This window comes from Entelurus aequoreus, linkage group LG02 (assembly GCF_033978785.1).
Source record: "Entelurus aequoreus isolate RoL-2023_Sb linkage group LG02, RoL_Eaeq_v1.1, whole genome shotgun sequence".
NCBI lineage: Eukaryota > Metazoa > Chordata > Actinopteri > Syngnathiformes > Syngnathidae > Entelurus > Entelurus aequoreus.
In genome coordinates, this window is record NC_084732.1 from 62,368,749 (window position 1) to 62,395,324 (window position 26,576).

The following is a 26,576-nucleotide window of genomic DNA, read 5'->3' on the forward strand; positions in this document are numbered from 1 at the left end:
GATGGTGGTGGCTTTGAGGCACGTGGGAACAGCAGCTTGGCTCAGGGAGGTGTTGAAGATGTCCGTGAAGACATCTGTGAGCTCCGCTGCACAGTCTCTCAGCACACGACCAGGTATGTTGTCCGGGCCTCCAGCTTTGCGTGCGTTGACTCTGGAGAGGGAACGCCTCACGCTGGCCGAAGACAGGGACAGCACCTGGTCATCCGGAGGGGGTGGAGTCTTCCGTGCAGGCGTGCTGTTTTTTGCCTCAAAGCGTCCAAAGAACTCGTTCAGGCTGTTCAGCAGAGCGGTGTCACTGTCACAGGTCTGTGGTCGGGGTTTATAGTCCGTGATGGTCTGGATCCCCCGCCACAGGCTCCTGGTGTCTCTGCTGTCACTGAAGCGGTGGGCTATCCTGCTGCCGTACTGCCTCTTAGCATCTCTGATGCCACGGTTCAGGTTGGCCCTGGCTGTTCTCAGGCCAGCCTCATCTCCTGCTCTGAAGGCAGCGTTCCGGGCTCTCAGCAACCTATGGACTTCCCCCGTCAGCCATGGTTTCTGATTTTCCCGTACCGTGATGGTCCTGGTCTCTGTGACATCATCGATGCATTTAGTGATGTATGCAGTGACAGTCTCTGTATATTCCTGTATGTCGATGTGGTGGTTGTAGGTGGCTGCCTGCTTGAAAATGTCCCAGTCTGTGGTGTCAAAACAGTCCTGCAGAGCAGAGGAGGCATCCACTGGCCACACCCTCACTTGCTTCTGAACTGGTCTGGTGACTTTAGCCCTCGGCCTGTATGCTGGCATTAGCATGACAGTGAGGTGGTCAGAAGCACCCAGGTGGGGGAGGGGTGACGCCTTGTAAGCTCCTCTCTGAGTGGTGAAGACCATGTCCAGTGTGTTATTACCTCTTGTTGGAAAGTCAATGTGTTGATGTAGCTGTGGACACACTGACTTGAGGTTAGCCTGGTTGAAATCACCAGCCACGATGAGGAAGCCGTCTGGATGGGCTGTCTGGTGTTCGGTGATGGCACAGTTCAGTTCAGATAGTGCCCTGTCTCTGTCCTTGTTGTTAGAGCAGGGGGGAATATAAACAGCAGCTAGTAGAATGGCTGTAAACTCCCTCGGTAGGTGGAAAGGCCGACACTTTAAAAACATGAACTCCACCAGGGCTGAGCAGTGCTTCTGTGTAACAACAGTGTCCTTACACCATGCATCACTGATGTAAACACAGACCCCGCCACCAGGATGTTCAAATGCAGCCGATATGGTTGCACTAACGAAACAATGATACACATTTTGATTTTTCGTGCGGCATTAAAGTCCATTTATCCTCATCTCAATGGATGTTTTCAGATGTCTCAATCGATCAGAATAGCTTTAATGGTTTCCAGTCTCAGAGGCGCGGAAGAACAAAAGTGCTTAAGTCAATGGGAGAATATGCGGATGGCCAGATTTGACAGGGAACGCCCACAGTTTAAGGTTGCTCCACCTAAAGTGCGCATCTTGGATGAAGGCGTGCACTGACAGACTTTAGTCGAGGGGAGAATGCCGCACAGCCAGAATCCGCGCAGTTGAACAGCTTTTTTCACACAAGAGAATAGAATAAAGAATAAATAAAGAACATTCCAACTCCACATGGAGATTTGGTTTTCCCGTAAACTCATCAAACATAAACTGCTGAAAGAAGTGTGTTTAAAACCTCCTAGGTCTTGCATTATGCATGTGAATGGCTGCTGTGATCTCCTCGCCTCCAGAGCAGAAAGAAGTCCAAAAAGTATTATGAGGAACAAGCAGTAGTTGTCATGTTCAAATGTAGGCTCACGGTGATCTACAGTATGGAATGCAAAAAAACTAAATGGACCAAAATGTTAAAGGAGCTGTTTGCAACCTTTACGCAAATGCCGAGAGGGCGCTAACTTTCCAATGTGTTTTAAGCAAATCATATCCCGCTCTCTTTTCAGCACGTAATGACAAAAGTACATGTGTTTCTGTCAGGGGGGTTCATATGTGGAACTGCTTGGATGATTCCTTCAAATGTTCCAGTTCTATTCACACATTTAAAAAAAACTTTAAGACCAATTTCTTGGAAAAATATATCACTCTTGAATCAACACAGTAGTTAATACTATGATCAATGTTAATTACAAACTAAATGAGGGATATAAATAATAATGGAAGTATAATTGTTTGTATATAGTATATAATTGGTACAAAGGTTTTGCTAACACGTGTACAAGGATATTTCACATGTCTTTACTGTGTATATAATTGAACAGTGTTCATGTTGTGTACAATGTGTATTTATAATATGTTGTGCAAAGGAAATTTCATAATTTTTGGAAGCTCATCTTGTATTTGACATTGTTTATAGGGTTAGGCGCAATAAGTGTTCAACTTCAGCCTAAACCCTTTCGGTCTGCAACATTTTCAATTTATGAATGTACAACTGTTTGTTTATGTAAAACTGTTTGTTTATTTTGTTGACCACTGACCGAAAAAATAATAAACTAAACTAAACTAATCATAAACTACCCCGTGCCCGTGTTGTTAACTAATGATAGTGATTTGGATAGCTAACTTTGACTATAATTGAATGTGCATTCTATTACTAGTATTCCGACATGTGACTTCTTCCTGGAAGTGAAAACCAGTGGTGGTCACCTCAGCCAAGATGGCTGATGTGCAGCAAGCATCGCGCAAACTATCTGAGTACATAAGAGGCTAAAATCTTCCTGCAAAAAGCAGATACACGCAAAAAATCTAACAATGCGATGGAATATATCCTATACTTTATCAAAATAAGACTTGTCGAGTGATATCAAGGATTATCTGTGGGGCGAGTTCCCAGTAGGGTTGTACGATATACCGGTGTTAGTATAGTACCGCGATACTAATGAATCATATTCGGTACTATACCGCGTCTGAAAAGTATCTATTGTGCTCCAGACGCCAATTTACTCGACAAAACATATGGAAACTCGGAAAAACATGGAGGTCTACAACTTCTTTGTGTGGGGCTTGGTCGAGGAAATTGGTATCAAGACTCTCCCAGTAGCTCCTTGAATTCCTTGAATTCATTCTAAGTCTATAACAAGATCTGATAGCTCAGTTACAGCTCTTTTTATTAAAAAATATGTGTTATATGTGTTTTATGTTGCACGATTGCACCAAGAAAAATTCCTAGTTTGTGAACCCGTTCTCAAACAATGGCAATAAAACTATTCTGATTCTGATTCTGATTCAGAGAAATATGCATTGTTTTTGCTCCTGTAAGGTTGCATTTAATAATAATAATGGATTAGATTTTATATCGTTCATGATTTAACTTCGCCCTGCGATGAGGTGGCGACTTGTCCAGGGTGTACCCCGCCTTCCGCCCGATTGTAGCTGAGATAGGCTCCAGCGCCCCCCGCGACCCCGAAGGGAATAAGCGGTAGAAAATGGATGGATGGATGGATGATTTAACTTCACGTCTACTGCCATGTTTGTTGCTGTTGCACTCGTCTTTTACGAGAAGGCGTCTTTTTCCCCGTCTTATCGAAATATCAACATTGGGTACGTGCTGAAAGCTTCATTTATGGTTGTTGCTTTTGTAAAAGCTCAACTCTTTTAGGTTTTGCCAACATTTGCTTTCTTTTAGATTTGCTGAGTTGGTGCTTTTCGAAGCACTCGTAACAAACATGTGTTTAATGCAAATAATATCATGATAATACTTAAATGGGAAATAATAAACGTTAAAAGTACATCACTGTAAACTTGTGCATTCTTCGACTGCTCCTTCGGACTGAAGTGTGAGCTGCATGCTTTTCTCATCGATGTTTTGTAAAGTCTTGCAGTCTCCCACTCTTTCTGATTACTTCACGAGGAACTCTGAAGAAACGTTTATCATTTTTGCGATTTGAACCATTTGTACAGTCAAAAACTACGCAAGCATTTTGAGAAAGGTTAAATGGCGCCAAGTACCCATTGAGAACAGAGCTACCTGAGAGGTAGTTGTTCACAAAATAATCGATTTGCGATTCCTATCTATGCTGATTCTAAATCGATTCATAATTTTCAAAAATCCATAAAAAAAAATGAATAAACGAGAAACGAGAGAGATGGGGAATGAGTTTTTGGACAAAAGCTTTTTGGGAGCCGTGGCTCATATGGTAGAGCAGCTGGCCAGAAACTTGAGGGGTTCCTGGCTTGAATCCAGCTTCCGCCACCCTAGTTACTGCCGTTGTGTCCTTGGGCAAGACACTTTACCCACCTTGCTCACAATGCCCCCCAAATCTCTTTAAATGTAGCTTAAAATGTAGATAGTGGCTTTCACATTGTAAAGCGTTTGAGTCTCTAGAGAAAAGCGCTATTAGATTGGATTAGTTTATTTCAAAGGGGACAATGCAATTTTATAAAACACATGACCACACATGGTTAAAAAAGCCAGAATTAGCCACACGGCTAGTTTTCATCTTTTTAGTCCCCTGGCCATGATGTAAAAAAGGCAGTAAAATTACAATTCAAAAGAAAAATAAATGAAAGAGAGAGAAAAATAAAAAAAGCACACAATACATATACGATATGATAAAAAATAAAATACAACATCACAACATAACATTTATCTTAGCATCAAAACAGGCCCATCTTTTAGTGCTGGCAGCTGTAGGCGTTGATAAGCCACATTTTCAATTTTTATGTGAAGGCCTTATATATATAGTATATATAGTAAATATAAATATAAATATAAATATAAAATAGTAAATGTAGTCCAATTCACTCCTTTGTTTAATTCTGCTTATAATCACGATCAACAGAGGCAAAATCATTAATCATGAAAAATGTATTGTAAACAATTTAGTTATTTAAGCAAAACAAGCACCCCCTGCGACCCCGAAAGGGATACGCGGTAGAAAATGGATAGATGGAATATTTCACCAACACTAAATTGGCCCTATATAGTGTGTGAATGTGAGTGTGAATGTTGTCTATCTATCTGTGTTGGCCCTGTGATGAGGTGGCGACTTGTCCAGGGTGTACACCGCCTTCCGCCCCAATGCAGCTGAGATCGGCTCCAGCACTCCCCGCGACCCCAAAAGGGACAAGCGGTAAAAAATGGATGGATGGATGGATGGAATATTTCCCAGAAGCTGCTATGATCCGTAAAACCGCTAGAGGCCGGTAACGTTCTTTGCCTCATTTCTCGTGACGCGCTTCGACTTTAGTCGTTTCTCATTGGCTGTTGTGTTTGTTGTGACACGCCTACTCTGAAGTTTTGTCCTATGCTATTGGTTATTTCAAACGTTGATCTTAGGATCATCAGCACGGCTTTTTAAGATAGGTTTCACGAGCAAAATACCAAGACAGGAAGCGAGTTGACGGCAGGGATGCAGTCGTTCCAGACAAATTGTAAGTTTTTTTTTACCCAAGTTTTTTAATCAAATATAAGTTACTGACAATATTTTTTGTTACAAAGCCACTGTTGAGCTTTATAAATATTAGCTAGGCGATTGTGTTGTATTGTGTTCCGATGCAGATTTGAAAATGTGTTTACATTGCTTAGCTTGTTGTTGGATGCTAATGTAGGCTAACATTAGCTTTGCTCTTCAATGTTGTTTATGAGACACCGACTTAAGGTTGTATGAATAATGGTAAGTTTAGTCGCCACAATATGACGAATATTCCCTTCAAACGAGTTGCTACCATGTCTCACTTGAACATTGCCAATCTGTAATTGTAACCCAAAACGACACAACGATCGCGTTATCGGAAGGTCATCCTATGTCAATCCATGTGACAACTTCGTCTCGGTAGCGGGAATTCATGCATGCTGACACTTCTATTGCTTTAAAACGATGAGAGTAACAGGGTAGAACTCTCATAATCCAATGGGAGAGGAATGTAGGGGTAGAATTTCGCTTTCAGGGTCAACAAATAACTACTAATGTGAACAATACTACAGAAAACAGAATTGTACTGTCATTGCCTCCTTTCCATGTAAGTGACAATGCAATACTTGCAAATGGCTTATCCTTGTATAAAGGACACCAGACTAATGTCATGTGGCACCACACCTATGCAAAACCTTATTAATGTCATTTTCTCACTATACTGTGGAATTTAAAGCTCGACTGACAAATAATCAACAACTCTTGAGTTGTGCTTTTGGGTTTACAGTTTTACTGTTCAATACCGGTAATTGATTATGGTCCTATTGAGTTTAATATAATTGCTTTTAATTGGGAGGTCATGAACAATGGCATTTCTTTTGAATTGCGTTACAAACTGTGGGCCTGATTTACTAAAGGTTTGCGTGTACAAAAACACGTGCGACTTGGAACGTAAAGCTGATCTACTAAACGTGTGCAAAGTGGATTATGTCTCTTCAGTGTGCAGAATAAGGCATGCAATCCATTTTGTGTCTCTGTCTTCATTCATATGCAGAATTTATGCTGACCATCTAAACGGGCACAATAGTTGGAGGAGATATGATTCTCTAACTGTGGTACGTGTACCACTAGTGGTAAGCGGGCTCCATATAGTAGTACGCCAAATAATCACTTGACTAAAGTACAGTATTTTTATTTTCCTACAATTCAAACACAGTTTTCCTGTTCAAACTGTGTGTAATGTTACAGTGGCCAAAATATACTTGTTGAAAAAAGCCTCTGCCTTGTTTTTATTGAATACTTAGGCTTACTATGCTACTGTATTTTATTGTTGGTCGTCATGGTGGTACTTGGAGAGCCAAGTTTTTTCTGAGGTGGTACAGTACTTGGTGAAAAAAGTTTGAGAACCACTCTCCTATATGATTAAAAACTTCCTGAAGTATGCATTTTTTGCATCTTGAGCACAGTAGTGCAGCCTCCCTTCCATGCACCTTCAGCGGTAAAAAAGAAAAGTAGTGTTAATGTAGATGCAATCATGACTGCTTTTAAAATGCCCATAAAAAGTGTTATTGTTATTGTTACCCCTGCATGTTTTAAAACAGCAAAACTCCACAGATGGGAGCATGATAATATGAATGTGCTGTAAATTAGTCTCTCCTTTTTGATGCCCCATATAGTACACACAAAATCCTCATCTAAATAAGACGGTCTGCGCCACTTTTCAATTGCACTCGTAGTCTTAGTAAATCACACGCAACACGCCCACTAATAGCACACGCTATTTTATAGATTGCACACGCTGTTTGGCGTGAGGTATTTGAAGTAAATTAGGCTCTCTGTCTGAAATATGTTAAATAACTGACAGCTGACCATGGCCTGTCACAAACTAGTGTTACGCTAAGACCAGAGGATGGATTACAAAACACACGACCAGGAAGAGACAAAAATGACACACTGTTGTGTGATGAAGATAAATGAATTAAGGCTTTTTATTTTGTTTAGTAAAAAGACAATGTACAGGATGTCCTCTGTTTACGAATGAGCTCAGTGCATTGTAAGTATTTTTTTTTTTGGTGTAAGCTAAATTATTCCTAAATTAACACCTAAATAACTCGCAGTCCACTGTGAAGTGAATTATATTTACAGTATATAGCGCTTTTTTCTCTAGAGACTCAAAGCGGTTAACATAGTAAAGCACATTATCTACATATTTAAGCTACATTTAAACCAATGTGTGTGGCACTGGGAGCATGGGGGTAAAGTGTCTTGCCCAAGGACACAACGGCAGTGACTAGGATAGTTGAAGCGGGAATTGAACCTTCAACCCTCAAGTTGCTGGCACGGCCGTTCCCAACCGAGCCACGTCGCCCCAACCACAGAACACACAAAATCAAAACAAACAGTAAAGACAAAATGCAAGTTATTGCTATACATTTCATAGGAGCAGATCATTTCACATGTTCAAGGATACCATTTTTATCCTTGATGTTCATGGCAGGCAAGTGGCGCACAGCCAGTGTTGATTGTACGTATGCTGCCGTGGCGTGTATGTAACCAGTTCTTGAGCAAGCCCACCCTACGGTTTAGGTCTAAACATACTTTTTAAGTTAATCATGGGAATGTGTCGTTACTAAGGATGTTCCAAACAAGGTTTCATATACTAATACTACCCATATACTAATACTACCCTCTGTATCGACACAATGACACCACTGATTTTTACTGTCTGATCAATCTAAAACAGAGGTCGGCAACCCGCGGCTCCGGAGCCGCATGTGGCTCTTTGATCACTCTGATGCGGCTCAGCTGCATACTTGCCAACCCTCCCGATTTTTTCGGGAGTAACTCGAATTTCAGTACCCCTCCCGAAAATCTCCCAGGGCAACCATTCTCCGATTTTTACCCGGACAACAATATTGAGGGCGTGCCGTGATGGCAATGCCTTTAGCATCCTCTACGACCTGTTGTCGCGTCCGCTTTTTCACCATACAAACTGCGTCCCGGCTTAGTCTCAAGTTGTTTGCGACTTCTGCATACTCATGTAACTGACTGCAAGGCATACTTGGTCAACAGCCATACAGGTTACACTGAGGGCGGTGGTATAAACAACTTTAACACTGTTATATATATGCGCCACACTGTGAACCCACACCAAACAAGAATGACAAACACATTTCGGGAGAACATCCGCACCGTAACACAACATAAACACAACAGAACAAATACCCAGAATCCCTTGTAGCCCAAACTCTTCCGGGCTACAATACACACACCCCCGCTACCACCAAACCCCGCCCCTATCAACCCCGCCCACCAACATCGCACACGCCTCACAGATGAGAGTTAACAATCCTGTGTGAAGATAAAGGTGACGTCATACAGGAGACGCTGTGTGCTGCGGTTCAGGAGCAGAAATCACATTGACCAAGTATGATAAATATTTGAATTTCCTATAATTTTGCATATATTCACATTTTTTAATTGTTCAGTGAAATAGACATTTTATTATTCAGGTTGGCAGCTGACTGCACGGCGCAAGTAAAAGAATGACGGCACAGAGAGAGAGGACGGCATTTTTGGTTCTCTGCCAGTGGATAATTTAAGTTCGGCGTTTTGTTTTTTCATTACTACAAGGAGGACTTAAAGGCCTACTGAAATGAAATTTTCTTATTTAAACGGGGATAGCAGATCCATTCTATGTGTCAAACTTGATCATTTCGCGATATTGCCACATTTTTGCTGAAAGGATATAGTAGAGAACATCGACGATAAAGTTCGCAACTTTTGGTCGCTGATAAAAAAAGCCTTGCCTGTACCGGAAGTAGCGTGAGTCGTGACGTCGCAGGTTGAAGGGCTTCTCACATTTCCCCATTGTTTACAACAGCAGCGAGAGCGATTCGGACGGAGAAAGCGACGATTACCCCATTAATTTGAGCGAGGATGAAAGATTTGTGGATGAGGAACGTGAGAGTGAAGGATTAGAGTGCAGTGCAGGACGTATCTTTTTTCGCTCTGACCGTAACTTAAGTACAAGAGCTCATTGGATTCCACACTTTCTCCTTTTTCTATTGTGGATCACGGATTTGTATTTTAAAACACCTCGGATACTATATCCTCTTGAAAATGAGAGTCGAGAACGCGAAATGGACATTCACAGTGACTTTTATCTCCACGACAATACATCTGTGAAGCACTTTAGCTACGGAGCTAACGTGATAGCATCGTGCTTAAATGCAGATAGAAACAAAAGAAATAAGCCCCTAACTGGAAGGATAGACAGAAGATCAACAATACGACTATCAGGAGACACCGAACCAAACACTGGACCTGTAACCACACGGTTAATGCTGTGCCGCCTGTCGAAGCCTAGCAATGCTGTTGCTAACGACGCCATTGAAGCTAATTAGCTACGGGACCTCGTCAGAGCTATGATAAAAACATTAGCGCTCCACCTACGCCAGCCCTCATCTGCTCATCAACACCCGTGCTCACCTGCGTTCCAGCGATCGACGGCGAGACGAAGGACTTCACCCGATCATCGATGCGGTTGGCGGCTAGCGTCGGATAGCGTGTCTGCTATCCGACTCAAAGTCCTCCTGGTTGTGTTGCTGCAGCCAGCTGCTAATACACCGATCCCACCTACAGCTTTCTTCTTTGCAGTCTCCATTGTTCATTAAACAAATTGCAAAAGATTCACCAACACAGATGTCCAGAATACTGGTGAATTTTGCGATGAAAACAGAGCTGTTTCTATTGGGATACAATGTGTCCGAATACTTCCGCTTCAACCATTGACGTCACGCGCAAACGTCATCATACCTAGACGTTTTCAAGCGGAAGTTTTCCGGGAAATTTAAAATTGCACTTTATAAGTTAACCCGGCCGTATTGGCATGTGTTGCAATGTTAAGGTGTCATCATTGATATATAAACTATCAGTCTGCGTGGTCGGTAGTAGTGGGTTTCAGTAGGCCTTTAAATAGACATTAAGTATTTTACTAAACCTTCAACCCGACGTCTTTTTCGGAGTTAAAAACGTTTTGTTGCATGCAGAAATTTTATTTCATTTTCTCTGCAGTCGTTCATTGATTTCATAAATGTAACCCATAATAGTTTGTTTATACATAGCACAAAGCAAAAAAAAGTTTATATGCAGTGTTATTTCATTTTAAATTTCAAAAGAGTTTTGTGGCTCCCATTGTTCTCTTTAATTTGTGAAACGGGTCAAAATGGCTCTTTGAGTGGTAAAGGTTGCAGACCCCTGATCTAAAAACTCTAATATCGATCATACACTGATACTACTCTTGGTATCAACACCACTGATTTTTTTGAATCAATTCGAACTCCCCTTACACACACCAACAGAGCAGTTGCTGTTTTAATATCCTTTCAATAGACTCTTCCATCCATCCATTTTCTACCACTTGTCCCTTTTGGGGTCACGGGGGGTGCTGGAGCCTATCCCAGCTGCACATGGGCGGAAAGCGGGGCACACCCTGGACAAGTCGCCACCTCATCGCAGGGTCAACACAGATAGACAGACAACATTCACACTCACTCTTGTTAATCTAATTTCAATTTCCTCCTAAGCTCCTTACATTTTGTTTCAACTGGCTTAAAGTTTACAAAGCACTTTTTGTGTTGTTTCCAGCCAGCTTAGCGATTAGTACACCTTCTTGTCGGTTTCTTCTTTGCTCTTACTTGGTGTGTAACATGCTTAGCTTTGCCCTGCTGTCCTCTAGTGATAATAATACTTCCTAATGATTCCTAATGACTTCACTATAAAAGTGGGTGACATTGTCATCACAAGGAAGGATGAGGTCACCTACCTAGGTTCCATTCTAGAGGCTAATCTTTCCTGTGATAAAATGGCAACCAAGGTAATCAAAAAGGTCAACCAACGAACAAGATTTCTCTATAGAATCTCCTCTCTGGTCAACAAAAGCACCATGAGGATTCTAGCGGGAACTCTCGTTCAACCCTTTTTCGACTACGCATGCACCTCCTGGTACCCTAGCACCTCCAAATCCCTCAAATCTAGACTCCAAACATCCCAGAACAAGCTAGTCAGATTACGTCTAGTCCTCCACCCCAGATCACACCTCACTCCTACCCACTTCTCCAAAGTGGGCTGGCTCAGGGTGGAGGACAGAGTAAAACAACTTGCACTGAGCCTAGTCTATAAAATCCGCTACACCTCCCTGATTCCGAAGTACATGTCAAACTACTTCCGTAACGTAAATGACCGCCATAACCACAACACCAGGGGGAGCTCCACTAACCACGTTAAACCCAGATTCCGAACTAACAAAGGTCTTAACTCATTCTCTTTCTATGCCACATCAGTATGGAATGCACTCCCAACAGGTGTAAAAGAAAGGGCATCTCTATCCTCCTTCAAAACCGCACTAAAAGAACACCTCCAGGCAACTACAACCCCTAAACTAACACCCTCCCTTCCACATAATACCTCTTTGGACTATAAATAATCAAATGTAAACAATCAAACAATCAAATGTAGACACTTTTTCTTATACTTTCTGATCTCTCTCTATGTCCACTACTTGCTATATATATCCTACCAGGTCAGTCCTACACTGTTTCAATATCCATTTCTCTGATGACGCAATTGTTGTTGCTGATTGTTGATGTCTGAAGTGTTGATACCAACCAAACCTACCCCCCCCCCCCCCCTCCATATCCCACACCCCGGATTGTAAATAATGTAAATAATCACTGATTGGCGGCCGATCTATCAGCCAATTGTAACCTTGGAGGGCCGCTACATGTAAACTTTGGACCGCCTGTATATACCTGGTGTCATGATTTGTCACACCAGGTTAGAGCCTGTGTATTATTCTCCTTAGTTTAGTGGTCTGTTATGTTTTTCAATGCTCCTTTGCTCCCTTAGTTATGTTTTCTTGTTGCGAGGTGGCTGATTAGCCGCACCTGCTTTCTGTTTATTGATTAGTGTCCTCACCTGGTTCTGCCCCTAATCACTCCCTTTTATATTCTGTTGTTATCCTTGTCTTAGTTGCTGGTCCATTGTTCGCTACAGACGACGGTTTGTTTGTTGGTTTTGTTGTTTGTTTCACACTATGTACGTTTTTCACTCTATATTCATGCCATGCTAAACTATCACCCAGTTTTTAATGTTGCCTTGTGTATTTGAAGTAAAGAATCATCTTACCTGCACCGTGCCTGAGATCCTCCGCATCTTTCGAATCGCAAACACTTCACAACAAGCCAACTTACGACCCCCTGGGGCCTCACCTGACAAGCTTGCTTATGCACAAAAACCTGGTGTATGCCGTTTTTTCACAGCAAAGATGACCTATATCAAGACTGACGTTGATGCTCAAATGCACGCTACCTCATGCCAACTTCATGGCTGACGTGCGTACATTTCTACAGGCTGTGAATATTTTGGCGACCCACAGAAGTGGATTTTCCAACAATGAATTCTATCCATCCATCCATTTTCTACCGCTTGTCCCTTGTAAAAAAAAAAAAAGATCAAGGCAAGGACACAGAATCTACTTTTTTGCCAATGCATTTAATGCTTTATATTCATATCTATATTTGTGAGGACGTCAATTAATATATGTAGGCGATAATTTTGCCACCTATTACTGTCGCAATCTATTTCTGTGACTCCAGCGAGGCCCCCCGGATGTCCCGTATATGGCTGCTACCGCAAGAAGCTATCCTGAGTTGTAATAATAAATTGAGCAATCAATCAAGAGTCAAAGTCTTTCGTATATTTTATGATATGCTGGCCTGTTTACATTTAAAAGATTGCAAGATTACATCTTTCATCCGCTAGCATTGAGCACTACAATATCTACTGCAAGACCATCCTAGTTAGATGACAGAACATACAAGGAATTCCAAACTTGTTGCCCAAATAGTGACTACTCAGTCAAAAAGAAACCTTGTCAGAATGTGAATTTCAACACTGACCAACAAATGTTATACTTCAGTGGTATAACACAAGGAACACACATGAGCACAATTTTATTTGATTTTGAACACATCAAAAATAATCTCCACCAAGATCATTTTAAACAAAAGGTCACTACTAAAACATAAAAACATGAGTCTTCTAGGAAGAAAATATAATACATTTACTCACTACTTTGTTGATGCACCTTGAGCAGAAATTACAGCCTCAAGTTGTATTTAATACGACGCCACAAGCTCGGCACACCTATTTTTGGCCAGTTTCGCCCATTCCTCTTTGTAGCACCTCTCAAGCTCCATTAGGTTGGATGGGAAGCGTTGGCTTTCATGCAGGATGTCTCTGTACATTGCTGCATTCATCTTAGTCTCTAGCCAGGGAGTGGCCAAGAACCTGATGGTCACTCTGTAAAAACTACAGCGTTCCTCTGTGGAGAGAGGAGAACCTTCCAGAAGGATAACCATATCTGCTGCAAACCACCATACAAAGAAGCCAATTATTTGTAAAAACTTTGCCAAAATGCACCTGAAAGACTCTCAGACCATGAGAAACTAAATTATTTGATCTGATGAGACAACGATTGAACTGTTTGGCGTGAATGCCAGGTGTCATGTTTTCAGGAAACCAAGCACTGCTCATAACCAATGCCATCTCTATAGTGAATCATGGTTGTGGCAGCATTATGCTGTGGGGATGTTTTTCAGTGGCAGGAACTGGGAGACTACAGGATAGAGGGAAAGATAAATGCAGAAATGTACAGCGACATCCTGGATAAAAGCCAAAGCTTCCCATCCAACCTGATGTAGCCTGAGAGGTGCTGCAAAGACCAATGGGCAAAACCCCCCAAAGATAAGTGTGCCAAGCCAAAGGTGCAGCAACAAAGTATTGAGCAAAGTGAGTACATATTAGGGTTGTACGGTATACCGGTATTAGTATAGTACCGCGATACAAATGAAAAATTTTCGGTACGATACCGTCTCTGAAACGTACCGGTCCCGCATACCCTGGCCCCCGCGTCGTCGTCACATAGACTCATTGCTGGTTTACGAGGAGCATGTTCAGCGGCACACAATCACGGAGTATTTACAAGCAGACACAGTGTGTAGACAGAAAAGGGAGAAGGGATGCATTTTGGCTTAAAAACTAAAGATAAAGCTGAAGTTATAACCCTAACCCACCGGAAGAGGTGCTTTAAGACATGGCTAGCTCGCTAGCGGCTAAAGTCCAGCCCCAGTCAGCAGTGTTTTAGCTACTTCTAAATCGCTAATCCTCGCCTCCATGGCGACAAATAAAGTACCGTATTTTCCGGACTATAAGCCGCTACTTTTTCCCCTCGTTCTGGTCCCTGCGGCTTATACAAGGGTGCGGCTTATTTACGGCCTGTTCTTCTCCGACACCGACGAAGAGGATTTCGGTGGTTTTAGTACGCAGGAGGAAGACGATGACACAATGATTAAAGACTGACTTTTCATATACCGGTAGGCTGGTTATTTTGATAACGTACAGGTGAGCACTTTGTATTACTTTGCGCCGTTGTATTATTTGTACTCTGCACGAATGCTGTTCGCCATGTCAAAGATGTGAAAGTTTGATTGAATGATTGAAAGATTTATTGTTAATAAATGGGACGCTTTGCGTTCCCAAACAGTCATCTCTGTCCCGACAATCTCCTCCGTGGTAGCAGGAACCCCTATATACTACGGTAATTACACATCAAAACCCTGCGGCTTATAGTCGGGTGCGGCTTATATATGGAGCAATCTGTATGTTCCCCTAAATTTAGCTGGTGCGGCTTATAGTCAGGTGCGGCTTATAGTCCTGGAAATTACGGTAAGTTTCTTTCAAGTATCATTCCTGCAGGACGAGGACTAGCTCAACATGCTTCACCAGACACCGTAGTCAAAATGTAAACAAACGCCATGGGTGGATCTACACCTGATATCCACTGTAATGATATCAAGTACAGGCACATATCTAGTCTATACTACTATGATTACGTCAATATTTTTTGGCATCACATCTTTCGTTTTTTTAAATGTATATTATGTTTATAAACTCAGGAAATATGTCCCTGGACACATGAGGACTTTAAATATGACCAATGTATGATCCTGTAACGACTTGGTATCGGATTGATACCCAAATTTGTGGTATCATCCAAAACTATTGTAAAGTATCAAACAACAGAAGAATAAGTGATTACATTTTAACAGAAGTGTAGACAGAACATGTTAAAAGAGAAAGTAAGCAGATATAGCAGTAAATGAACAAGTAGATTAATAATTAATTTTCTACCACTTGTCCTTAATAATGTTGACAAAATAATACAATGATAAATAATCGAGTGCAAGAAGAACGATAGCAAACCAGAAACACAGAGAAGCGTACAGTAAGTAAAAAGTGTAATTAATAATTTTCAGAATAATTGGCGACTTGTCCAGGGTGTACCCCGCCTACCCGCCTGTGTGCAGCTGAGATAGGCTCCAGCACCCCCCGTGACCCCGAAAGGGACAAGCGGTAGAAAATGGATGGATGGATGGCTTTAAACACAAATACACAATGAAACACATTTTACATACTGCTGTAACTGAAGTGCTAGCACTTGCATATTTTGCCAAAAACGTTTTCTTCTAAACTGTCTTCTTAACAAAGACAGGCGAAAAACAAAAAAAAACACAAGCAAAGCGGAACATCGCATGTTAGGGCATCTTGAAAGTAAACATTTGTTGCATCTGCCTTACGTCACTGCTGGCAAAAGGCGAGGGTTGATGACGCAGTGAGACTCGGATTGTATGCATATGGCCGTATTTGCGATACTTGGCCATAGCACTAGATGCTAGAGCCAAGGGGGTAGTAGGGTGAAGTAGAAGTGGGGAGAAAGAAGAGATAATTTGAATTGAGCCTAAGTCAAGCGCTCAGGCAGAGGGGGAGGAGCTCCACCTCGTGCTTCAGGCTGTGAGGAAACCCAAATATAGGTAGGATAAAGTATTATTTTAATTTAATCATGGCATGCGCATAACACAGACGTGCGACATGCTGCGAAAAGTATCTATTTTTATGGACTCTCTGAATCGACCAGGGAGTGTGCATGTGTACCTAGGGTTGGGTATCGTTTGAATTTGAACGATTCCGATTCTTTGTTTCGAATCCGATTCCTGACTATTCTCGATTCCGATTCTTTTAAGAGGCAGGGTCAAAAAAAAGTTTAGGATATTTTAAATGAGCTAGCTAACCTACAGTCTTTCTGAATGAAATAGTCTGACATTCTCCATCAATTTTAATCCTATTAACTTTTTATGAACTTTACTATAAATTCCTCACAGGGCTGTTTTCAACTAGAATATACCTGTAAATATCAAATCTATGAACTTGAATATAAATATTATTAAGGCTGAAACGACGCGTCGACGTAGTCGACGTCATCGGTTACGTAAATACGTCGACGCCGTTTTTGTGCGTCGTCGCGTCGCATATTTACGTCACACTACCGTCATGGCGGAGCGCAAAGCAGACGATCAAAGCAGACGATGCGAGCGGTGCGAGCGAGGGGGCAAAAGCACGCCAAAAGTGGTCAAAAGTGTGGGAGTATTTCAATACACAGCCTAATAATCTTGTTGTATGCACACTGTGTCGAGCGGAAATGGCCTATCATAGCAGCACAACAGCTATGAACGAACATTTGAAAAGAAAACCATCAACCATTAACTAGTCAATCGTCCTCGCGAGTATACGTTGTCATCATTACACAAAAACACGAATGTGTCATTTGTATCTGCTAGGGGTGTAACGGTCTGTGTTTTGTATTGAACCGGTTCGGTACGGGGGTGTACCGAACGAGTTTCTAAGCTAAAGCCAACTTTAGCTGCTAAAGTCTTAACAAGCTGCTTTGCTCCTTCTGCCTCTGTCTCAGCACGCAGCATTGTCCCACCCACACAACCATCTGATTGGTACACAGAAAGCTCTACCAGCCAATCAGCAGCGCGTATTCAGAGCTCATGTAGTCAGCGCTTCAGCGTCTAGCAGATAGGTGTTTAGTTTAATGATAATAAACACCTCCCAGTCAACTACTAGTAACATCACTATGAGCCCGTTGACCTTCTAGAAACTTAAACTGCAGCTCAGCTTGCTCGCAGTCCTGGTTTGAGGTGAAGGCTAATTACCTCTCAGTTCCAGCCACATCGACCCCTTCTGAGCGTAGACATGCTAACCTTTCTTCATTACAACTGTTAGTCACTCACTGGAATGAGTAGAATTGGTTATTGTGTACTGTGTTGGACTGGATGTTTATTTTGCACATTTTAAAAGCAAAGTGCTCCAGAAGATTTAGATTGGCACTTTTTTGTATTGGATGTTTATCTTTATTTTTGCACATTGTTGGGTTTCTTCCTTCTTCATTCATCTTTAATGAATACTCCAGTTGTATATATATGAAAGATGATGGTTTATTTTAAGAATGGTTCAGTACAATGCCTCACAGCACCGGGAGACAAAACATCGGTAACTGTGGGAAAAAGAACACAACTCCATTGAACTTTTCTGTGTGTGTGACGTCATTTCCTGGCGCGCAGTGAACCGGAAGAGATCACCTGACGATAGCGCGGATGAACCGGCACTACTGTATATAACCTATTGGAGGCGCATAACAACAACGGCAAGCCTCTCTTCTCATAATACACAGAAACAGCATTAATAACAATGAGATCACATTTACTCAACACCCCCCCTTGATCTCATGACCATGAAACAGTGAAACACATTAGTTTCCAAAAAAGAATAATTTGAATTTGTCAATCTTGGCTCTTGTAGTAGGTTTTGTTAAAATGTCTGCAACCATGTCTTCTGTAGGACAGTAGACTAATGAAATGTTCCCTTCAGTGAGTGCCTCACGAATGAAATGATATTTAACATCAATATGTTTGGACCTCTGTCTATTAACTGGATTTTTGCTCAACAAAAGAGCCCCTTGATTGTCTCCATGAATTGTTGTACAATCATACAAACATTTGTCCATGCCACTCAACAGTTGGGTGATATAAATACTTTCTCGTGTAGTGGTGGATAAGCCAATATATTCAGCTTCACAAGTTGACAATGCAACTGTTGGTTGTTTCTTTGATTTCCAGGATATAGCTGGACATTGTTTTGTTAGACCAAAACAATATCCACTAGTGCTGCGTCGGTCTTCCACCGATGATGCCCAGTCTGAATCGCTAAATGCAATCAGGTTGAGGCCTTCCTCACTTTTCTTGAAACTTAGTTCAAAGTCTTGTGTACCCTTGAGATACCTTAGCACACGTTTGGCAGCAACTAGATCCTGTGCTGTTGGCTTTGCCAATGTTTGTGATAACCTACCAACAATCCAGCTGATATCTGGTCTGGTGCAGGTCATGGCATAGATCAAACTACCAATGATTTCACGGTATTCTTTGGGGTTTACCACTTCGGTAGTGTCACACTCATTTTCATTTGTAGTGCTCAGTTCTACTTTCTGTTCAGAAGGAGTGCTTCTAGGTTTGCATTCTGACATGCCAAATCTTTCAAGCATCTTTTGTATGTACATCTTTTGAACCATTTTGATTTCATTCTTTTTCTGTTCAAAATGAATACCCAGGAAATAAGATATCTTACCTAGGTCTTTCATGTTGAATTTGGCTTTCATTGTGTCTTTGAATTGCTCAAGTGCTTCTTTGCTACTTGCAGCAATGATCAGGTCGTCCACCCAGATGATAACAATGACTGTTTCATTTTCTGTTTGTTTTCGGTAGACACAATGATCAGATAGGTTTCTTTTGAAATTGTTTTGCTCTAAATGGTCATTTAGAAGTTTGTACCAATTTCTTCCTGATTGTTTTAGGCCATAGATTGATTTCTTCAACCTAAATACTAGATTTTCACCTGTGTCTGATGTTTTCTGAAAACCTTCTGGTTGTTGTAGGTATATCTCTTCATCAATGGGGGCATGTAAATATGCCGTTTTCACATCCATCTGGTGGATGGTGAGGTCGTTTTGGACAGCTATTTGCATCAATGCACGCACAGAAGTAATGTCTGCGGTTGGTGCAAATGTTTCTATATAATCTATACCTTCAGTTTGACTGTATCCTTTGGCAACATATCTAGCTTTGAAAAGCTGTCCTTTCTCTGTGTTTTCTTTGAGAGCATAAACCCACTTTCCGCCTACTGTATTTTTCCCTTTTGGTAATGTTGTTAGTTCAAATGTGTCATTTTCTTTGAGAGATGCCAACTCGTCTTTCATGGCTTTTTCCCAGCTGGCAGCCTCTGATGACATCAGGGTGTCTTTATACGTCTGTGGGACTCCACACACTGCCCTGCAACAGTGATCAATAACGTTATGGCTTTCATTGATATCATCAATGTTTGTTACATATTCCTCTAAGTATTTTGGAGGAACAATTATCTCTCTCTTTGGGTAACGACCTCTTTTGTTCTGTTCTAGTCTCTATGTTAGTTGTGGCATCATCTAACACCACATCTTCCTCTACTTCCAGAGTTTGTGTTTGGTTATCAACATCATTTTGAGCTACAGTTTGATTTTTGATGCTCACTGATTTTTCTGACACAGTGTCAGGTAGTTTGGTTTCATTGCTTTCACAATCTGGGATTTCCAAGTCATACGCATTTGTTTGTGTCTCTTTTTCTGCAGTGTTCTTTTTGGTGAATTTTACCAGTCTGTGTTTTGACACCTTTCTTGACTGTGGATCATAGACCAAGTATGCTGGACTATTTTTACTATAGCCCACAAATACTCCTTTCTCACACCTTGGTTCAAGTTTCTTGTGACTGTGAGTGTATGCGTAACACTCCGAACCAAACACCTACATTTTTGAAATGTTGGGCTTCTTTCCAGTTAGCATGAAATATGGTGTGTTCTTTGTTCTGTCATTGTAACATCTGTTCCGAATGTGGGCGGCACTTTGAACAGCATAAGGCCATAATGTTTTTGGTAACTCTTTTTCTAGTAGCATACACCTTGCCATTTCAAACAGTGTTCGCCACTGTCTTTCAGCTGTACCGTTTTGATGAGGAGAATAAGGTGATGAGGTTTCATGTCTGATACCTTTCTCTCTCAAAAGTGTTTGAAAAACGTTTCCAGTGAACTCAGTTCCATTATCTGAGCGCATACATTTTACGTTGCCATATGGGGAAACGTCTGCAATGAACTTCTCTGTCGCAAGGGTAGTTTCACTCTTATTTTTCAAGAAGTAAACAAATACTGCCCCTGAATAATCATCCGTAAATGAGACTGAATATTTATGCCCATCTAATCCAATGGGGTCAATGGGACCGGCCAAGTCAGTGTGCACCAGCTCTAGGGGTGCACTAGCTTTGACATCAGGTAATTTGTTCCTAGTGTTAGTGAATTTTCCTTGTGTACAAATGTCACATTCTATTTTTGCATCTCATGTAACTGTCATGCCTGTCACAACATTTTGAAGCTTTAACACATCATTCACATTGCAGTGCCCCAAGATCTCGTGCCATGTTTTCACATCACAACATAGATTCACTTTGTCTTTTGACATCATGTCATGCACAGAATCATCATACAGTTTTTGATGGTTTACCGTTTTGAGGTAGTACAGTCTCTCGTGTACTTCTATCTTGAAGGTGTTTCCTTCTTTCGTGATGAGCCGGTTTTGTCCTTCTCCGAAGATCACTTGAGCTCCATTAGTCGTGGCTGCTTTCACCGACATGAAGTCTTGTGGGTAGGTTGGGATGAACAAGGCGTTCTTCAGTGTGACGGGGACGCTTCTCCCCTCTGTGTTGCGTAGAAGAACCACTGCATCGCCTCTCTTCAGCGCCACGTTGTTCTTCCTTGTTCCATCGGCCAACTCCATGTAGTGTTTGTTTGGGTTAAAAGTCTCATCAAATCGTGTGAATTTGCTCTTCTCAGTGATTATGTGTGACGTCGCCCCACAGTACACCATCAGTCCATTTTGTTTGATGCCGTCTGGAAGCACCAAATGACTGGCTTGGAACACAAAGGAGGTGCCAATTTCCTTTGAATCTTCTTCTTTCTCCATAGCTTGTTTAGCAGAGTGAGGCTTGGTTTTTCTTCTGCACATCGCGTCTGTATGTGTTGTGCTTCGGTGGTAGTTGCACCACTTTGGTGTTGTTTTGTGGGGACAATTTTTCGCAAAATGTCCACGATTCCCACATCCATAACAGGTCGCTGACGCTATGTCCACTTTCATTACATTGTCTGATTTTGGTTTGTGTTCAAATTTCTCTGTCTCTTCGTAGCTTCGTAGTTTGCTCTTGAACTCCACAAAAGTCACTTCATCGTTGCTCTGTGTCATGTGAATGACGAATGGTTTGGATGGTTCCGGTAGGCCCCGCAGAACCATAGCAATGCTCAACTCATCGCATATTACTTGCTTTGTATTTCTTAAAGCAGTCACTATCTTTTCAGCTCTAATGATGTAGTCTGTAATAGTTTCTTCTGAGTCTTTCTTCAGGGAACACAATTCGTTGTACAGGGAAATAATTCTTGGCTTACCATCACTGGCATAATGGCGCCGTGAAATTTGTAGTGCTTTGCGACCATCGTCAGCAGCGTCTCTCATCACCAACGACAGACTTTTGTCGTCTAGGAATTGGATTAGCTCTGCAAAGCATTCTGCATTCTTCTCTGGGTCCACCTCACCAGAGGAAAGTATTGTGTCCTTTAAACGTTCAAGTCTCATGTGACCAAGAAATTTTACTTCCCAGAGTTCGTAGTTGTCCTCGTCTCCATCGAAGATCAGGCGCTGCCATCTTCCTCCCGTTGCACGTCCGGGCCCATAACCTGTTGGGTTTCTTCCTTCTTCATTCATCTTCAATGAATACTCCAGTTGTATATATATGAAAGATGATGGTTTATTTTAAGAATGGTTCAGTACAATGCCTCACAGCACCGGGAGACAAAACATCTGTAACTGTGGGAAAAAGAACACAACTCCATTGAACTTTTCTGTGTGTGTGACGTCATTTCCTGGCGCGCAGTGAACCGGAAGAGATCACCTGACGATAGCGCGGATGAACCGGCACTACCGTATATAACCTATTGGAGGCGCATAACAACAACGGCAAGCCTCTCTTCTCATAATACACAGAAACCGCAATAATAACAATGAGATCACATTTACTCAAAACACATTTTAGCAAATAAGCAATACTTTCACTTTTGTTGAAATGTTTACACTGTTGTTACAGAATATTTCGTTTTGCACTTTTTTGTATTGGATGTTTATCTTTATTTTTGCACATTTTAAAGCAAAATAAGCAATACTTTTACTTTTGAAATGCTTATACTATTGCAGAATATTAAGATTTGCACTGGATGTTTACTTTTATATTTGCACATTAAAAAGCAAAAAAGCTACTTTTAATTTTAAAAAGTTGAAGTACCAATGATTGTCACACACACACTAGGTGTGGTGAAATTTGTCCTCTGCATTTGACCCATCCCCTTGATCACCCCCTGGGAGGTGAGGGGAGCAGTGGGCAGCAGCGTAGCCGCGCCCGGGAATAATTTTTTGGTGATTTAACCCCCAATTCCAACTCTTGATGCTGAGTGCCAAGCAGGGAGGTAATGGGTCCCATTTTTATAGTCTTTGGTATGACCCGGCCGGGGTTTGAACTCACAACCTACCGATCTCAGGGCGGACACTCTAACCACTAGGCCACTGAGTAGGTAATTTTGTTAAATGTTAAAAGTTTTAAATGTTCACATTGTTACAGAATATTTTGTCATGTTGTTGTCAATGTTGACTGAGTGGCCATACTTTTTTTTTTTGTAAATAAAAGCCATGCCTTTTGAAAAAACTGGCCTACATTTATTTTTTCATCTTCATTTTAAATAAAATAAAATAAAAAATAATCGGTAAAAGGAAAAATAATCTATAGATTTATCGAAAAAAATAATCTATAGATTAACCGATTAATCGAAAAAAATAATCTATAGATTAATCGATAGAAAAATAATCGTTAGCTGCAGCCTTAAATATTATAAATTATGAATACATTTTCCCAGGGGTACACTTTCCTCAAGAGAGCTTTATTTTTGAAAACCTCATGAAAACACATTTACACATAAGTGTATGATGCTGCAGGAAACCTCATGAAAACACATTTACACACACAAGTGTATGATGCTGCAGGTACTTATAAATGTTACCGTGCTCCCACTGATGGGCTAACCTGGTGCAGAAAAGCAAATAAACAATAAGAAACAACTTTCAAAACCCAGTCCAGATTAGCAGCAGGTACAGTATAAAATCAGAGACAGTTCTTGTTTAGGAAAATGACCATATCCGCCTTCTCAGGCAGGATGCGTGAGCGTTCTGGACAGATAGTGTCTCCTGCTGTGGAAAATACACGTTTGCTGGGTGTGGAAGAAGCTTAAACGCATAAATATGAGAAAGCGAGATCTGACAGCAAAGGATAAGTCTTTTGTTGGTTCCACCGGATCACCACCATGCAGCAGGGTCGTCAGACATAAGTATCGGTGGAACGTCCTGGTACATCTGCAGCTCTCTCTCCACTCGTTTCTTGATGGACATGGAGCTCTGTTATTTCGCGGTTATTTCATTTTTTTTTTATAAAGTAAAGCCACACTTTCGACCGCCGACGCCCGCTATCCATGCTTGAGCTAGACTGACTCGCTCGGCTATGCTAACACTTCCGGCGGTGGGCGCTTCTTCGTTGGTGTTCAGCGGCTTCTTCTTCTGGTTCGGCGGACATATTTTTTTCCGGTCGGCTGACTGGGTATCGAAAATAGGAATCGAAATTTAAACTTTTGAACGATTCCGGGAGAATCGGAAAGTTAGTCCCGGTTCCAATCGATACTCGATACTCGATACCCAACCCTATGTGTACCTAATGTGACCAGCTGAATATAGTACTATAATTTTAAATGAATAACATCTGTTGCTATGTGTTCTCTTGTATTTCTTCAGTGTGAAAGGCTGTTTTCGGTTCTTCAACAGCCAATTATCGGTTCAATGGAGGGCACAGGGATGTGTTCGTAGTTGCCGAAACAAAAATAACAAGCCCCTGTCAAGTTGCTTTTGATTTAACTTTTGGGGATTACCTTGACCTAAACGATTAAGGCATCTGTTGTTTATTGCTCCTTTGTAGGCTGCTTGTACTAATGACAGTACACTCTACTGTAAATAGTCAAGCTTGACCCTTAAAGTAACTGGCTGTAACTGTATGGCCATCTGCCAATAAGCAGTGTTTCAGTGTTGTGTTTTCACTGTGACAGTCTGCTGCCTGTCCTGTCTCTATGACCTTAGGTCCTTAGTTGTTTTTGCAGCGGCCTAGACTTCTCTGTCAAGGTTAAATGTGTAACCGTATAGTAAGTGGTCATGGTCTTTACTCAAGCGTGATTTCTACTGTATTGTCTGTAATTTCTTGTGGTAGACAATTTTTTTTTACTGTACAATTAAAGGGCTACCTGGCCTATTAAGTTTTTGTTTTTTTATATATTTTTTCATTTTGCTAATGTTTTTTGGCAAGTCAACAACTACACATTCCACCTAATGTGGTTTAACATAAGCCAAACCGCATCTGTGTCGAATTCCATTAAAACTGTGAGGTTCTGTTGGTCTTGAACCTTAGATGCAGAGAGTCCAGGCGTAGCGCAGGTAAACACGACTTTGATGTATGCACATGCATGGAATATGCAAATGAAAACAGGAAACAATGATCGAGCCCTGTGTGCAGGGCAGTCTTGTTTATGAAGATGTCTGGTTTGCAAACTGGAACAGGTGTGCTCAGATTGCCAATCAGGGACAATTGTGGGAGACAGCGCTGGGGCCAAAGTAATGAGGCAAACAGGAAGTACCACTGAAAATAAGAGCACTGGAAAGGAAAGAATACCAAACACGGTAAGGAAAATAAACAAAGTCCAAACCTGTCATGACATTAATGACAAAAATGCCATAATCTCAGGATAGGTGGTATGACTTTTAAACATCTGCCACAATTCTACTACGTTTTTTTAAGGAAAGTGCAACATTTCAGAAAAGTGCGTGAGCAACCGTGTTTATTAATGGTGTTAAGTATCATTTTACTTTAAGAAAACAAAAAAATGTCAAATGTGCATAATTGGTGACAACTAGGCATGGGCTAACATGAGGCTAAAATATCACGGTTTCACAATATGGTATAGCGTAGCATTCTTCCAAAATAAAGTGAAGTGTATTTCTTAGTGCAGTATATATGTATATGTGTGTATATATACTGTATATGTATGTATAGTGTATATATGTATAAAATATGTATGTATAATATATGTATAATATGGATATGTGTGTATATGGATATTTATGTATATGTGTGTGTATATATGGATATATGTGTGTGTATATGTATGTATGTATAAATGTATAATATATATGGATATGTGTATGTGTATATGGATATGTGTATGAATATATGGATATGTGTGTATATGTATATTTGTGTATGTGTGTGTATATATGGATAAATGTGTATGGAGTATGTGTGTGTGTATATGTATGTATGTTTGTATGTATAATATGTATGTATGTATGTATGTATGTATGTATGTATGTGTATGTATATATATATATATGTGTAGATAATATATATATATATATATATATATATATATATATATATATATATATATATACAGGTAAAAGCCAGTAAATTAGAATATTTTGAAAAACTTGATTTATTTCAGTAATTGCATTAAAAAGGTGTAACTTGTACATTATATTTATTCATTGCACACAGACTGATGCATTCAAATGTTTATTTCATTTAATTTTGATGATTTGAAGTGGCAACAAATGAAAATCCAAAATTCCGTGTGTCACAAAATTAGAATATTACTTAAGGCTAATACAAAAAAGGGATTTTTAGAAATGTTGGCCAACTGAAAAGTATGAAAATGAAAAATATGAGCATGTACAATACTCAATACTTGGTTGGAGCTCCTTTTGCCTCAATTACTGCGTTAATGCGGCGTGGCATGGAGTCGATGAGTTTCTGGCACTGCTCAGGTGTTATGAGAGCCCAGGTTGCTCTGATAGTGGCCTTCAACTCTTCTGCGTTTTTGGGTCTGGCATTCTGCATCTTCCTTTTCACAATACCCCACAGATTTTCTATGGGGCTAAGGTCAGGGGAGTTGGCGGGCCAATTTAGAACAGAAATACCATGGTCCGTAAACCAGGCACGGGTAGATTTTGCGCTGTGTGCAGGCGCCAAGTCCTGTTGGAACTTGAAATCTCC

General features: G+C 41.0%; 1 protein-coding gene across 11 annotated transcripts in view; it reads left to right on the forward strand.

Annotated features, from left to right (window-relative positions):
- Positions 1-5,252: 5,252 nt before the first annotated feature.
- Positions 5,253-26,576, forward strand: part of ppip5k1a (diphosphoinositol pentakisphosphate kinase 1a) — a 138,024-nt gene continuing 116,700 nt past the window's right edge. For all 11 annotated transcript variants that reach the window (XM_062030466.1, XM_062030465.1, XM_062030467.1 and 8 more), the window contains exon 1: positions 5,253-5,370. The gene's annotated coding sequence lies outside the window, so the exon portion shown is untranslated. The remainder of the gene's footprint in view (positions 5,371-26,576) is intronic.